Source organism: Moschus berezovskii, chromosome 2 (genome assembly GCF_049115385.1).
Source record: "Moschus berezovskii isolate FMDL1 chromosome 2, NW_MosBer_1.0, whole genome shotgun sequence".
In the NCBI taxonomy this organism is placed as follows: domain Eukaryota; kingdom Metazoa; phylum Chordata; class Mammalia; order Artiodactyla; family Moschidae; genus Moschus; species Moschus berezovskii.
In genome coordinates, this window is record NC_142461.1 from 55,644,513 (window position 1) to 55,657,877 (window position 13,365).

The 13,365-nt window shown below is 38.2% G+C and overlaps 1 pseudogene; it reads right to left on the reverse strand.

The window, feature by feature from the left end:
* Positions 1-11,345: 11,345 nt before the first annotated feature.
* On the reverse strand, positions 11,346-12,939 carry LOC129537837 (actin-related protein 3 pseudogene; annotated as a pseudogene).
* Between the last annotated feature and the right edge of the window lie 426 nt (positions 12,940-13,365).

The following is a 13,365-nucleotide window of genomic DNA, read 5'->3' on the forward strand; positions in this document are numbered from 1 at the left end:
TAGAGTCAGACATCTTGGAATGTGAAGTCAGGTGGGCCTTAGAAAGTATCACTACGAACAAAGATAGTGGCAGTGATGGAATTCCAGTTGAGCTATTTCAAATCCTGAAAGATGATGCTGTGAACGTGCTGCACTCAATATGCCAATGCATATTTGGAAATACATATGCAAATTTGGAAAACTCAGCAGTTTTCACAGGACTGGAAAAGGTCAGTTTTTATCCCAATCCCAAAGAAAGGCAATGTCAAAGAATGCTCAAACTACCGCACAATTGCACACATCTCACACGCTAGCAATGTTATGCTCAAATTTCTCCAAACCAGGCTTCAGCAATACGTGAACCGTGAGCTTCCAGAAGTTCTAGCTGGTTTTAAAAAAGGCAGAGGAACCAGAGATCAAATGGCCAACATCATCTGGATCATGGATAAAGCAAAAGAGTTCCAGAAAAACATCTATTTCTGCTTTATTGACTATGCCAAAGCCTTTGACTGTGTGGATCACAATAAACTGTGGAAAATTCTGAAAGAGATGGGAATACCAGACCACCTGACCTGCCTCTTGAGAAACCTGTATGCAGGTCAGGAAGCAGCAGTTAGAACTGGACATGGAACAACAGACTGGTTCCAAATAGGAAAAGGAGTATGTTAAGGCTGTATATTGTCACCCTGCTTATTTAACTTATATACAGAGTACATCCAGAGAAGGCAATGGCAAGCCACTCCAGTACTATTACCTAGAAAATCCCATGGATGGAGGAGCCTGGTAGGCTGCAGTCTGTGGGGTCGCTAAGGGTCGGACACGATTGAGCGACTTCACTTTCACTTTTCACTTTCACACATTGGAGAAGGAAATGGCAACCGACTCCAGTGTTCTTGCCTGGAGAATCCCAAGGATGGGGGAGCCTGGTGGGCTTCCGTCTATGGGGTCACACAGAGTAGGACATGACTGAAGTGACTTAGCAGTGACAGAGTACATCATGAGGAACGCTGGGCTGGAAGAAGCACAAGCTGGAATCAAGATTGCCGGGAGAACTATCAATAACCTCAGATACCTGGATGACACCACCCTTATGGCAGAAAGTGAAGAGGAACTAAAAAGCCTCTTAATGGAAGTGAAAGAGGAGAGTGAAAAGGTTGGCTTAAAGCTCAACTTTCAGAAAACTAAGATCATGGCATCTGGTCCAATTACTTCATGGGAAATAGAGGGGGAAACCGTTTAAACAGTGTCAAACCTTATTTTGGGGGGCTCCAAAATCACTGCAGATGCTGATTGCAGCCATGAAATTAAAAGACACTTACTCCTTGGAAGGAAAGTTACGACCAACTAGATAGCATATTAAAAAGCAGAGACATTACTTTGCCAACAAAGGTCCGTCTAGTCAAGGCTATGGTTTTTCCAGTGGTCATGTATGGATGTGAGAGTTCACTTGAATGCTGATCACCGAAGAATTGATGCTTTTGAACTGTGGTGTTGGAGAAGACTCTTGAGAGTCCCTTGGACTGCAAGGGTATCCAACCAGCCCCTTCTAAAGGAGATTAGTCCTGGGTGTTCATTGGAAGGTCTGATGCTAAAGCTGAGACTCCAATACTTTGGCCACCTCATGCGAAGAGTTGACTCACTGGAAAAGAGTCTAATACTGGGAGAGATTGGGGGCAAGAGGAGAAGGTGACGACAGAGAATGAGATGGCTTGTTGGCATCACCGACTCGATGGACATGAGTTTGAGTGAACTCTGGAAGTTGGTGATGGACAGGGAGGTCTGGCGTGCTGTGATTCATGGCGCTGCAAAGAGTCTGACACAACTGAGTGACTGAACCGAACTGAACTGATTTATATATTATTTTGAACTGAATTATTTTGTAAATGGCAATCAGATTAACTATCCTCTAGAGTTAGAAACAATAGGAGTTGAGAATAGCAAAGTGGTTATAAAATGACAATACTGGAATCTTTGTGGTTGTTTCTTGACTGTAGTGGCTGATCATGTACCTACACATGTGATAAAATTGTATAGAGCAAAATGTACACATACACATTAAGTAAAATTGAGGAAATCTGACTAAGATTGGTGGATCATACCTATGTTAATATCCTGGTTGTTATATCATCAGATGATTTACAGAATGTTAGAGTTGGTGATAGACAGGGAGGCCTGGCATGCTGTGATTCATGGGGTCACAAAGAGTCGGACACAACTGAGCGACTGAACTGACTGACTTACTGACCTTTGAAAGAAGTGTGTTTTAGGATACATGGGCTCCCTCTGTATTATTTCCTACAACTGTATGAGAATCAATAATTATCTCAATAAGAGTTCATTAAAAATGCAATTCTTAAGAATTAGTGATTGCTACTGCAAAAGTAAAATGCAATAACAATGATGATATAAAAGGTATTAATTTATATCCGTAACCATTCATTAGTGATCACTTTAAAATAGAGAAATAGATTAATAGTACAAGTATTAAAAGAGTGTGTATGCGAAACAATTTAAGGATAATTCTTCTGTAATTTAACTTGTAAAACATAATAATGAAAGAATAAAAGCTAGGTATTAATTGACATAATTGAGAATTGTCTATTCTACTATTACATCTAATAATTTAAAATCTATAAGAATTGGTTGTTGTTGTTTATTCACTCAGTGGTGTCCGACTTTTTGTGACCCCATGGACTGCAGCATGCCAGGCTTCCCTGTCCTTCACCATGTCCTGGCAATTGCTCCAACTCAGGTCCATTGATTTAGTGATGCTATCCAACCATCTCATCCTCTGTCTTCCCCTTCCCCTCCTGCCTTCAATCTTTCCCAACATCAGGGTCCTTTCCCATGAGCGGGTTCTTCACATCAAGTGGACAAAGTATTGCACCTTCAGCTTCAGAATCAGTCCTTCCAATGAAATAGTCTAAGAAAACTTCTCCAAGGAAACAGGAGAGGGAGTCAGGCTAGAGCATCAAAGATTATTGTTTGGTAGTAAGGAAAACCAGATATCACACTGAGGAATTTAGAGTGTTTGTATGCATGGGGAGATATAAGCCTCTGGGCTCACTGAATTCATTCCTTTTGTATGCACCTCAGGTATCTGGGCCCAAATCTTGTTTCTTGATTGTTTACATCCTTAATTCCTTGTTCACAAAGGTGTGGTGGATGGCTGCTTCCTGTATTCTCTCTGAGGTCCTCACCAATCACCATGGTGGGTGGCAGCATCTGCAGGATTGCAGGCACTGTGTTCCCTTTTAGGAGCTCTCATTTACATTTGGAGGCCAGAAATCTCTGGTGGCTGTGACATTTCTTGCCCATCAATGTGGCAGGAAATATTTCATTTCACACTAACAAGTTTCTGAAGACAAATTTGTACATCTGAGTACATATTTTAAGTAGCAATGCTGTAGAGAGATACAAATGTAAACTGATTTTTTTTTTCCTTTTGAATTTTGTCGACGTACTGGGGAGGAGAAGAACTAAAGAGCCTCTTGATGAAAGTGAAAGGGGAGAGTGAAAAAGTTGGCTTAAAGCTCAACATTCAGAAAACTAAGATCATGGCATCTGGTCCCATCACTTCATGAGAAATAGAAGGAGAAACAGTTTAAACAGTGGCTGACTTTATTTTTCTTGGTTCCAAAATCACTGCAGATGCTGATTTCAGCTATGAAATTGAAAGACTCTTGATCCTTGGAAAGAAAGTTATGGCCAAACTAGACAGCATATTAAAAAGCAGAGACATTACTTTGCCCACAAAGGTCCGTCTAGTCAAGGTCATGGTTTTTCCAGTGGTCATGCATGGATGTGAGAGTTGGACTATAAAGAAAGCTGAGCACCAAAGAATTGATGCTTTTGAACTGTGGTGTTGGAGAAGACTCTTGAGAGACCCTTGGACTGCAAGGTATCCAACCAGTCCATTCTAAAGGAGATCAGTCCTGAGTGTTCACTGGAAGGACTGATGTTGAAGCTGAAACTCCAATACTTTGGCCACCTGATGTGAAGAGCTGACTCATTTGAAAAGACACTGATGCTGGAAAAGATTGAGGGCAGGAGGAGAAGGGGACGACAGAGGATGAGATGGCTGGATGTCATCACCAACTCAATGGACATGGGTTTTGGTGGACTGCGGGAGTTGGTGATGGACAGGGAGGCCTAGTGTGCTGTGGTTCATGGGGTCGCAAAGAGTCAGACATGACTGAATGACTGAACTGAACCGAACTGGGGAGGCAAGATAGAAAAACTTAAAATAAGTTTCTATTAGAGCTGAATGTCTCAGTGATTTAATCAGTATCGAAAAATATTGGGAGGGAGGAGTAAAGTGAATTGGGTTTCTAGGTCCTATTGTCCCAGATTTCCTTTATGAATATTGCTCTTTTGTGTTGTTTTATGTCAATTAAAGCCAAAGGAAATAAGATCAATTAACATAATTACAAATTAATGAATTTTGTGATTTTAAGAAAAAGGACAGGGAAACCAGAAACACTAAGAAAGTGAATTTCAATTATGCCAGCCATTGGAAAGCTTGGGAAAATGTGAGGACAGTTTCCAAAATAGGAAAGTCTATAAGACAAAATAATTCAGAGAAATAAGATATTCTTTAGGACTTGGGTGCAAGAAAAAATTCTACTAATAAATAAGAGAAACTATAAATAAAAGAAGAAATCAACTTGGCTACATTGAAAGTTGATGCTATTAAGTCCTGAAACTTAAATAGGTGATTAGGTCAGGTTACTAGGAATAAATAGAATAAAAACCTACTATTTTGATAAAAAGAACAAGAAAGGACAAAAATAAATTTAAATGCAACTTGTAAAAATAAAGAGCAAGGAAACAAAAACAAAGTAGAGAAGGCTAACAACAGAGCTCAAGAAAAGTAAAAGGTGGAAAATGCCAACTACAGAAAAATAAAGCAGTTATCTTTTTATAAAAGAAAAAATCTGAGATCAAAAAGTTAAAAGATGAGAGCCTTAGATCTTAATACTTCTTGAACAGGGAAATTATTTCTTGACTATATTATTATTTTATTAATTTTGTTATAAATGTTCTGTTTCAAAGTGTCAAATTGTTTTACAATTAAACAAAGTAATTTGTAGGTAAGAGGAATTCAAGGTCATAATATAAAATGGTTACATTTTATAATATTAAAATAGTTACACACAGAATAATTTGGGATTTTGAGGAATGTCAGTTTGACACTTCATCAAAGTTCACAACTAGAAAGGAATTCCCAATTCTAATATGTTGGGAAATAGCAATGTGTGTGTTTTCAAGAAATGTATGTATCATGGGGTTATAAAATACATAAATAAACCAGTTTCACATAATCCTGTTAAAATAAACTCAACTTTGGGAAGCAGGTAATATGACTGAATGATGATTGATAGATTAATTACACACATACATACAGAAGGAAAAATTGGAAAATTGGCATAAAGACTTAAGAAATGATTCCCTAACATATTAATAGAAAGTGAATCAGACTTATTTGTATAGGCTATGACATAACAAATTCAGAGAGAAAATGTTAGAAAAATATAAAGTGTTATTAACCAAATATATGGCTATCAAAGGGCATATATTTGACAAATATGTGGTAAATAGATTAGTAGCAGATACAAAGATAGATAGATAAAAGTATGATAGACAAAGTGATAATTGGATTGACATCCTCTGACAAAATTTGTTGCTGCTGTTTAGTCGTTAAGTCTTGTCCAACTCTTTTGCAACCCATGCACTAGCCCACAAGGCTCCTCTGTCCAGGGATTTTTCAAGCAAAAACATTGGAGTGGGTTGCCATTTCCTTCTCCAGGGAATCCTCCTCCCTACCCGAGGACTGAATCCATGTTTCTTGCATTGGCAGGTGGATTCTTTAACAGTGAGCCACATGGGAAGCTCCAAGCTGATCGATTACTCTTATATGTGAATTTTCTTATATTTTTCTATTTTATATGATTTTTTCTCCTTTATTGGCTTTTAAAATAAATGTGGCACTCTTAGAATCCAATCCACATTTTCTCCACACTCACTGATCTAAACATTTTTTCCAACTGCAAGCATCTGTAACTCTTCAAGGCAGGACTTTCTCTAGGTTCACACATATGGAGTGGGATGGTAGTGCCAGACAGATAATTCTCTTGGGACCAGTTCCCTGCCAATGATAGATGGAGATGGGAGAACAGCTACTCCAGTTTCATGGTCCCTTAGTTAGGGAAACTTTGAGATTGATCCTACACAGTCCTGCGGAGTTCCCAACAAAGATGAGCTTCAGAATCGTACAGTGGCTTTTGTTGCTCAGTCACTCAGTGGTGTCCAACTCTTTGCAACCCCATGGACAACAGCACACCAGACTTCCCTGTCCTTCACCATCTCCCGGAGCTTGCTCAAATTCATGTCCATTGAGTCAGTGATGCCATCCAAGCATCTTGTCCTCTGTCATCCCCTTCTCCTCCTGCCCTCTTTCCCAGCATCATGGTCTTTGCTAATAAGTCAGCTTTTCACATCACGATTGTTTGCTCTGCTTAACTTAATGGGTTTTCTTCTTCCTAGTGAATCGTGGACCACCTCCCAAAGTGACTCCTGTAAACTTAAATTATTCCAAAGAAGCTCACCCCTGGAGTAATGTCAGTCTATATCCAAACCAACCTCAACAATGGGTGCTATTTATTTTTTTAATTATTGACAATTTGACAAGAATAATATTATACATGTGGGTATTTTGAGGAGGCAATGGCACCCCACTCCAGTACTCTTGCCTGGAAAATCCAATGGATGGAGGAGCCTGGTAGGCTGCAGTCCATGGGGTTGCTAAGAGTCAGACAAGACTGAGCGACTTCACTTTCACTTTTCACTTTCGTGCATTGGAGAAGGAAATGGCAACCCACTCTGGTGTTCTTGCCTGGAGAATCCCAGGTACAGGGGATCCTGGTGGGCTGCCGTTTACGGGGTCGCACAGAGTCAGACATGACTGAAGCAACTTAGCAGCAGTAGCAGTAAGAACTTCTAGAGAAGTTTATATGCTTTCATGTTTTTCTTTTCAAGTGAGTCTTTTATGATTTGCCTTAATTTATTGTTTTTTGTTTTAGTGAAGAATTCACATATTCTTATTGATTTGAATGATCACAGTCTTTCTTCTGAAAGTGCTGCACTCAATATGCCAGCAAATTTGGAAAACTCAGCAGTGGCCATGGGAATGGAAAAGGTCAGTTTTCATTCCAATCCCAGAGAAAGGCAATGCCAAAAAATGCTCAAACTACCGCACAATTGCACTCATCTCACACACTAGCAATGTAATGCTCAAAATTCTCCAAGCCAGGCTTCAGCAATATGTGAACCGTGAACTTCCAGATGTTCAAGCTAGTTTTAGAAAAGGCAGAGGAACCAGAAATCAAATGGCCAACATCTTCTGTATCATTGAAAAAGCAAGAGAGTTCCAGAAAGAAAAAAAAAAAAAAACTAGCATCTATTTCTGCTTTACTGACTATGCCAAAGCTTTTGACTGTGTAGATCACAAGAAACTGTGGGAAATTCTGAAAGAGATAGGCGTACCAGACCACCTGACCTGCTTCTTGAGAAACCTATATGCAGGTAAGGAAACAATAGCCAGAACTGGACATGGAACAACAGACTGGTTCCAAATAGGAAAAGGAGTATGTCAAGGCTGTATATTGTTACCCTGCTTCTATGCAGAGTACATCATGAGGAACGCTGGGCTGGAAGAAGCACAAGCTGGAATCAAGATTGATGGGAGAAATATCAATAACCTCAGATATGCAGATGACACTACCCTTATGGCAGAAAGTGAAGAAGAACTAAAGAGCCTCTTGAGTAAAGTGAAAGAGGAGAGTGAAAAAGTTGGTTTAAAACTCAACATTCAGAAAACTAAAATCATGGCCTCCAGTCCCATCACTTCATGACAAATGGATGGTGAAGCAGTGGAAACCATGGCTGACTTTATTATTATTATTATTATTTTTGGCTCCAAAATCACTGCAGATGGTGACTGCAACAATGAAATTAAAAGATGCTTGATCCTTGGAAGGAAAGTTATGATCAACCTAGACAGCATATTAAAAAGCAGAGACATTACTTTGCCAACAAAGGTCTGTCTAGTCAGGGCTATGGTTTTTCCAGTAGTCATGTATGCATGTGAGAGCTGGACTTTAAAGAAAGCTGAGCACAGAAGAATTGAAGCTTTTAAACTGTGGTTGTGGAGAAGACTCTTGAGAGTTCCATGGACTGCAAGGAGATCCAACCAGTCCATCCTAAAGGAGATCAGTCCTGGATGCTCATTGGAAGGACTGATGTTGAAGCTGAAACTTCAATACTTTGGCCACCTGATGCAAAGATCTGACTCATTTGAAAAGACCCTGATGCTGGGAAAGATTGAGGGCAGGAGGAGAAGGAGACGACAGCGGATGAGATGATTGGATGGCATCACCGACTCAGTGGACATGAATTTGAGTAAACTCCAGGAGTTGGTGATGGACAGGGAAGCCTGGTGTGCTGAAGTCCATGGGGTTGCACACAGTTGGACACGACTGAGTGACTGAACTGACTAACTGAGTCTTTCTTCCTTTAAGGAAATAAAACCTGTGATTATGTTTTAAAGTGTTTCCATGATGTGCTTGAAATACATACATTTATGTATCATGGATATATCATTCCATGGATATATCAATCTGTCAAATATTTAATTTTTTTTTTTCACCTACTGAAAAACGTCTTTGTGATTCAAGGTTTGTATGGGGAAAATAAACTAACAATGGTTTAGTACAGGGGTACCAAACCTTGGGCCTGTTAGGAACCAGGAGGCACAGCAGAAGATGAACCAAGGGCCAGAGAGCAAACCTACATCTGCCACTTCCCATCATTTCCCATGGTTCACATTACCACCTGAACCTTCACCCCAAACCCCCATCTGCGGAAAAAACTTGTCTTCCATGAACCCAATCCCTGGTGTCAAACTGTTGGAGACTGCTAGTTTAGTACCCTGCTCAACTGTATATGGCAATTATACAATCATATCAATATTCATCAAAATATTGCTTTTCAGTCTAACCAAAATAACCATAAAACTAAAATGATAGAATGGAAATCAAGAAGTCACATGGGACTGGAATAGGTATAAGAGCTAACTACATTCTCCCTACTAAGAATTCAAAATTTGTACTTAAAACTGAAAAAGATAGCACTCTACTCTATTTTTCTTTGTTAAAAACCTCGTATAACTATAGAAATTTGTAAACCATATTCAGGTCTAATTTTAATTAAAATAAACTACAAAAACAAAGAGAACCTTTGGGGTTGTATTTAATTCATGATAAGCTACTTACTAAGTTTCTTGGATACATCATTTTTCTAAAGCTGATTTTCTTTGCAAATGATTTAAATTTTACTATCTCAGCTTGGTTAGTTATATTTCAATTCATTTTGCTTAATGGCCTATGTCTAGAAATGATGAAGACTGACATTCTTATGTTGTTTTGCCTTTAAAGAAAATGTTCCTATTGTTTCCTATTAAACATAATATTTCCCTTTAGGAAAAAAATCTTTCTAGTTCTATTTCACTAATGAGTTTTGACAGGACAATTTTCAATGTTATCAAATATCTTTGTGGATTAAAAATTTAATAATATTGTTTTTCTCATTTAAGTTTTTAATATGATGAATTGCAATAATGTATTCACTATTATTACAGCATTATATAACTCTCAGGGATAGCAGGATAAGGATAGGACCAGGTGACAATGATTTTGGTATAAGGCTGGAATTTATTACCTAATATTTTGTTTATAAAATTTTTATGCTTTCTTTTATATTGTTCAGATTTAAAAGTTTTCTCATCTTTCTAAACATGTGGAATGTTTTCTTCTGTTTTCTGTGCTCTAATATTATTTAAACAGAAAATTTATTTGTTTCAATATATAAACTTGAAAATTTGATTTGTTTCACTTGTTTAGGAGCTTATACATAAAGAGTATTAAACCAGATACAGTTCTACTTAATGTCTGGGTTTTGAGTCAATTTTTAAAATCTATATTTTTCTAGAATTTAGATATATTTATCCAAATTTTCACTTCATTTCTTCATATTAGCAGTATAAATCACTTTAATATAATACTTTTTATTTTCCTCTGTGATTATGCATTTTTATTCCTAATTACAAATGTATGTACTAATATTTTCTCTTCTTGATTAATCCAAGGAGTGATCTCTTTTATTGTTTATAAAAGATTAGTTCCTAAACTAATCTAGTTTTTCTGCTTTCTTACTTAAAAAAGAAAATGTTCAGTGGTTATGTTAATGTCTTCTCTCCCTGTCCATAATAATTATTTTTTTCCTAAACTGTGCTTAATTATTTCACTTTTTTGTTATAGAAACATGACTTGTGATTTTTGTATAATAATATTTAATATCCTACAGCATTTATTTTCTAGACAAACTATTAAATTTTAGACTTTTTCTTTTATTAGATCTGTATTTTGATTTGTTTTGTTTAACTGGATCATTTCCTACTGCTTTTATTTCTTTTATTTTGAAGGCCGACTCACCAATCTGGGAGTCTGTGCTTTCAGAAGTCCATCCATATATACAACAATATAAGTGGCACCCCTAAAACTGTTGATGAAAAATCTTGAACTCTTGACTGTGTAGGAACATCTTGCTGTTAATTTTGTTTGTAAATTGACCATTCACACAGTTCTCAGCATGCCCTCTTTCTTCAATACTGTCTATATTTTAAACTCTCTTCTAGCTGCAATAAGCTTGCATTTGTGTTTTTAAATATTTTCTTTCTGTTGACCTGCTGCACAGTCTGAACGCTCACAGAAATGGATATTTTTGCCTTGAAGTTCAAAAATTTTACCAAGAAGTGCCTTGTAATTGATCTTTATCATACATAAAGTGATTTCCTTTAGACTAACTACATTTCTCTCATTACATAAAAAAAATATTATTTTATTTGTGAATTTGTGTCCATTTAATTTGTCTGGATTTCTTTTGCAAACATACAGATTTTATCATCTCCCCTCCACCTCCGACCATGTCTATTCCCTTTTCTCTGTTGATTTCATCTCTTGTGATTTAGTTCGCTGACTTTGCTGTTTGCTTATTTCTTTTTGCATATCCATTCTTCATCTTTTTACATGTAAATGTGTTTAAGTTGTTAATGTCTTTATTTCCCTATTTCTTTTTTTCTTTTTTTTTCCCCACTGGTCCAACAGTCTTGTCTTTACTTTTCCTTTAGAGCGAGAAAACAGAATGCGAGTAATCAGAAAGCACTAGCAGGCATCAGTTAATCCAAGACACTAGCTTCTTAGTTCCAAAATCACTTGCAAAGAAAACCATTGGAGGGCACAGGACGGTGGAAGCACTTCATAATAACTGGAATCCCATGAGTGTGTGTGTACGCCAAGTCTCACAGGCTATTTTTTGTATTTATCTTTTGCTTGTTCACTTTTTTTTTTACCCTCAAATACTAGTTTTTCTTTGACTTTTTTCCTCAAAGTATAAAAAGTATGAAATATAAACAAGCTCTTGCATTGCACACACTTCAAAGTGTACAATTCAAGCATTATAGAGCTATCTACATACTGATAAATCCCATCAAATCTTGGATAATTCAATAATATACAAAATACCAGGGCACAGAAAGAACTAAAACCCACTTCTTTTTGATACACGCAAGATTCAAATATTCAATCTAAAGAAAAACACTTAATCATTTTGACTCTCCTCTACATTCGCATGTTGATATACTTATTAAAATATTCCTGTATAATTAATGTTTGGTCTTATTATTTCAAGTCAGGTTTAAAACCAGCCATCCAGACAAAACAGGTAATCATAAAGACTATTTCTTCCCCATCTCCCTAACCCCAATAACTATGAAGCCAATTTTACGACATGACTCCAAACACTGGATTGTGACGACAAATGCTAGGTCCAATTTCTTCATAATCCTTTTTGGTGTGGCATACTTGGTAGAACTCAGGTGTGGAAGCCAGCATAGATCCTCCAAACCAAACTGCATATCATTGCATGTGGTGTGTAATGACTTGTACGTCAATAGGTTTTGGCTTCAATCGACCACCACTCAATTCCTCACTTAATTTCAGCCTGGCATCTACAGTTCTTTTCAAATCTCTTTGCAAGCGATGTCCAAAGCCCCTGAACATGGTTGAACCTCCAGAGAGGACAATATTCTTGTAGAGAGGACGTCTGACATCGATAGGACAATTCTGAATTACTTCATCTACAACTTCTGAGATAGGCTGGGTAAAGTCTGGGTTAGCAAACTCTGGATGAAAAAAAATTTCAGGTCCCAAGAATCTCTCATATCCAACATCAATGGAAAACTCTTTCTTTGAGATAGCATTGATTCCAGTATACTGTTTAATCCACTTTGATCCATCTGTATCATACTTGTTAAATTCTTTTACTAAGTCTGGGCAGACATAACTATAGCGCTCCTTCACTGCCTTAGCAGTTTCCAAGGATTGATCTGGAGGAATTCCTACTTCTCGGTCTCTCAACAATTGCTGAATAAAATATGTTATATCTCGTCCTGCGATTGGAATGTACTTAATACAGCTGCCAATCACATACCCTTCAGCCACAGGAATGACATGAGTGACACCGTCTCCACTGTCTATTACTGTACCGGTCAACCTCTGTTCTCCTACTTGTCTGGAGGTCCAAGATGCACCTAAGGCAAGAACGGCCTGTACAGCAATGTACAAGCCAGGAACATTGAAGGACTCAAACATTATATCAGCAGTATATTCCCTGTTTTCTGAAGTATTCAGTGGAGGTTCAGTCAAAAGAAAATAATGATCTTCAGGTTCTGCCCTTAAATATTTAAAGATCACTTGCTCCATAAACCTTTCCATCAAGTCCCAATCTTCAACTATACCATGGCGGATTGGCCACTTTGTTGCATATGTAGGTTTTTCTATTGCTCCATCACCAATGAGGAGAAGGAAATGGCCACCCACTCCAGTGTTCTTACCTGGAGAATCCCAGGGACGGGGGAGCCTGGTGGGCTTCCGTCTATGGGGTCACACAGAGTCGGACACGACTGAAGTGACTTAGCAGCAGCAGCAGCATCACCAATGAAGAAGTCTAGGTCATCAACACCTTTCATCACCCTCCTTTGAGTTTGATCTCCCACTTTTGCTGACTCCTTAATAGCAATACAGGAAGGGATGATAAACTGTGGTTCCGTATTTCCAGCATATCCTAGTTTTGCATACCCCGTGCCACAGTCCACCACACAGGCCGGCAGCCGTCCCGCCATCTTCCTCCTCGCCTGGGGCTGCTGCTGCTGCTGCCGCCGTCGGCTCCGTGCCGGTTGGGGCCAGGGGTGGGCGGCGGGAGGTAGAAGCT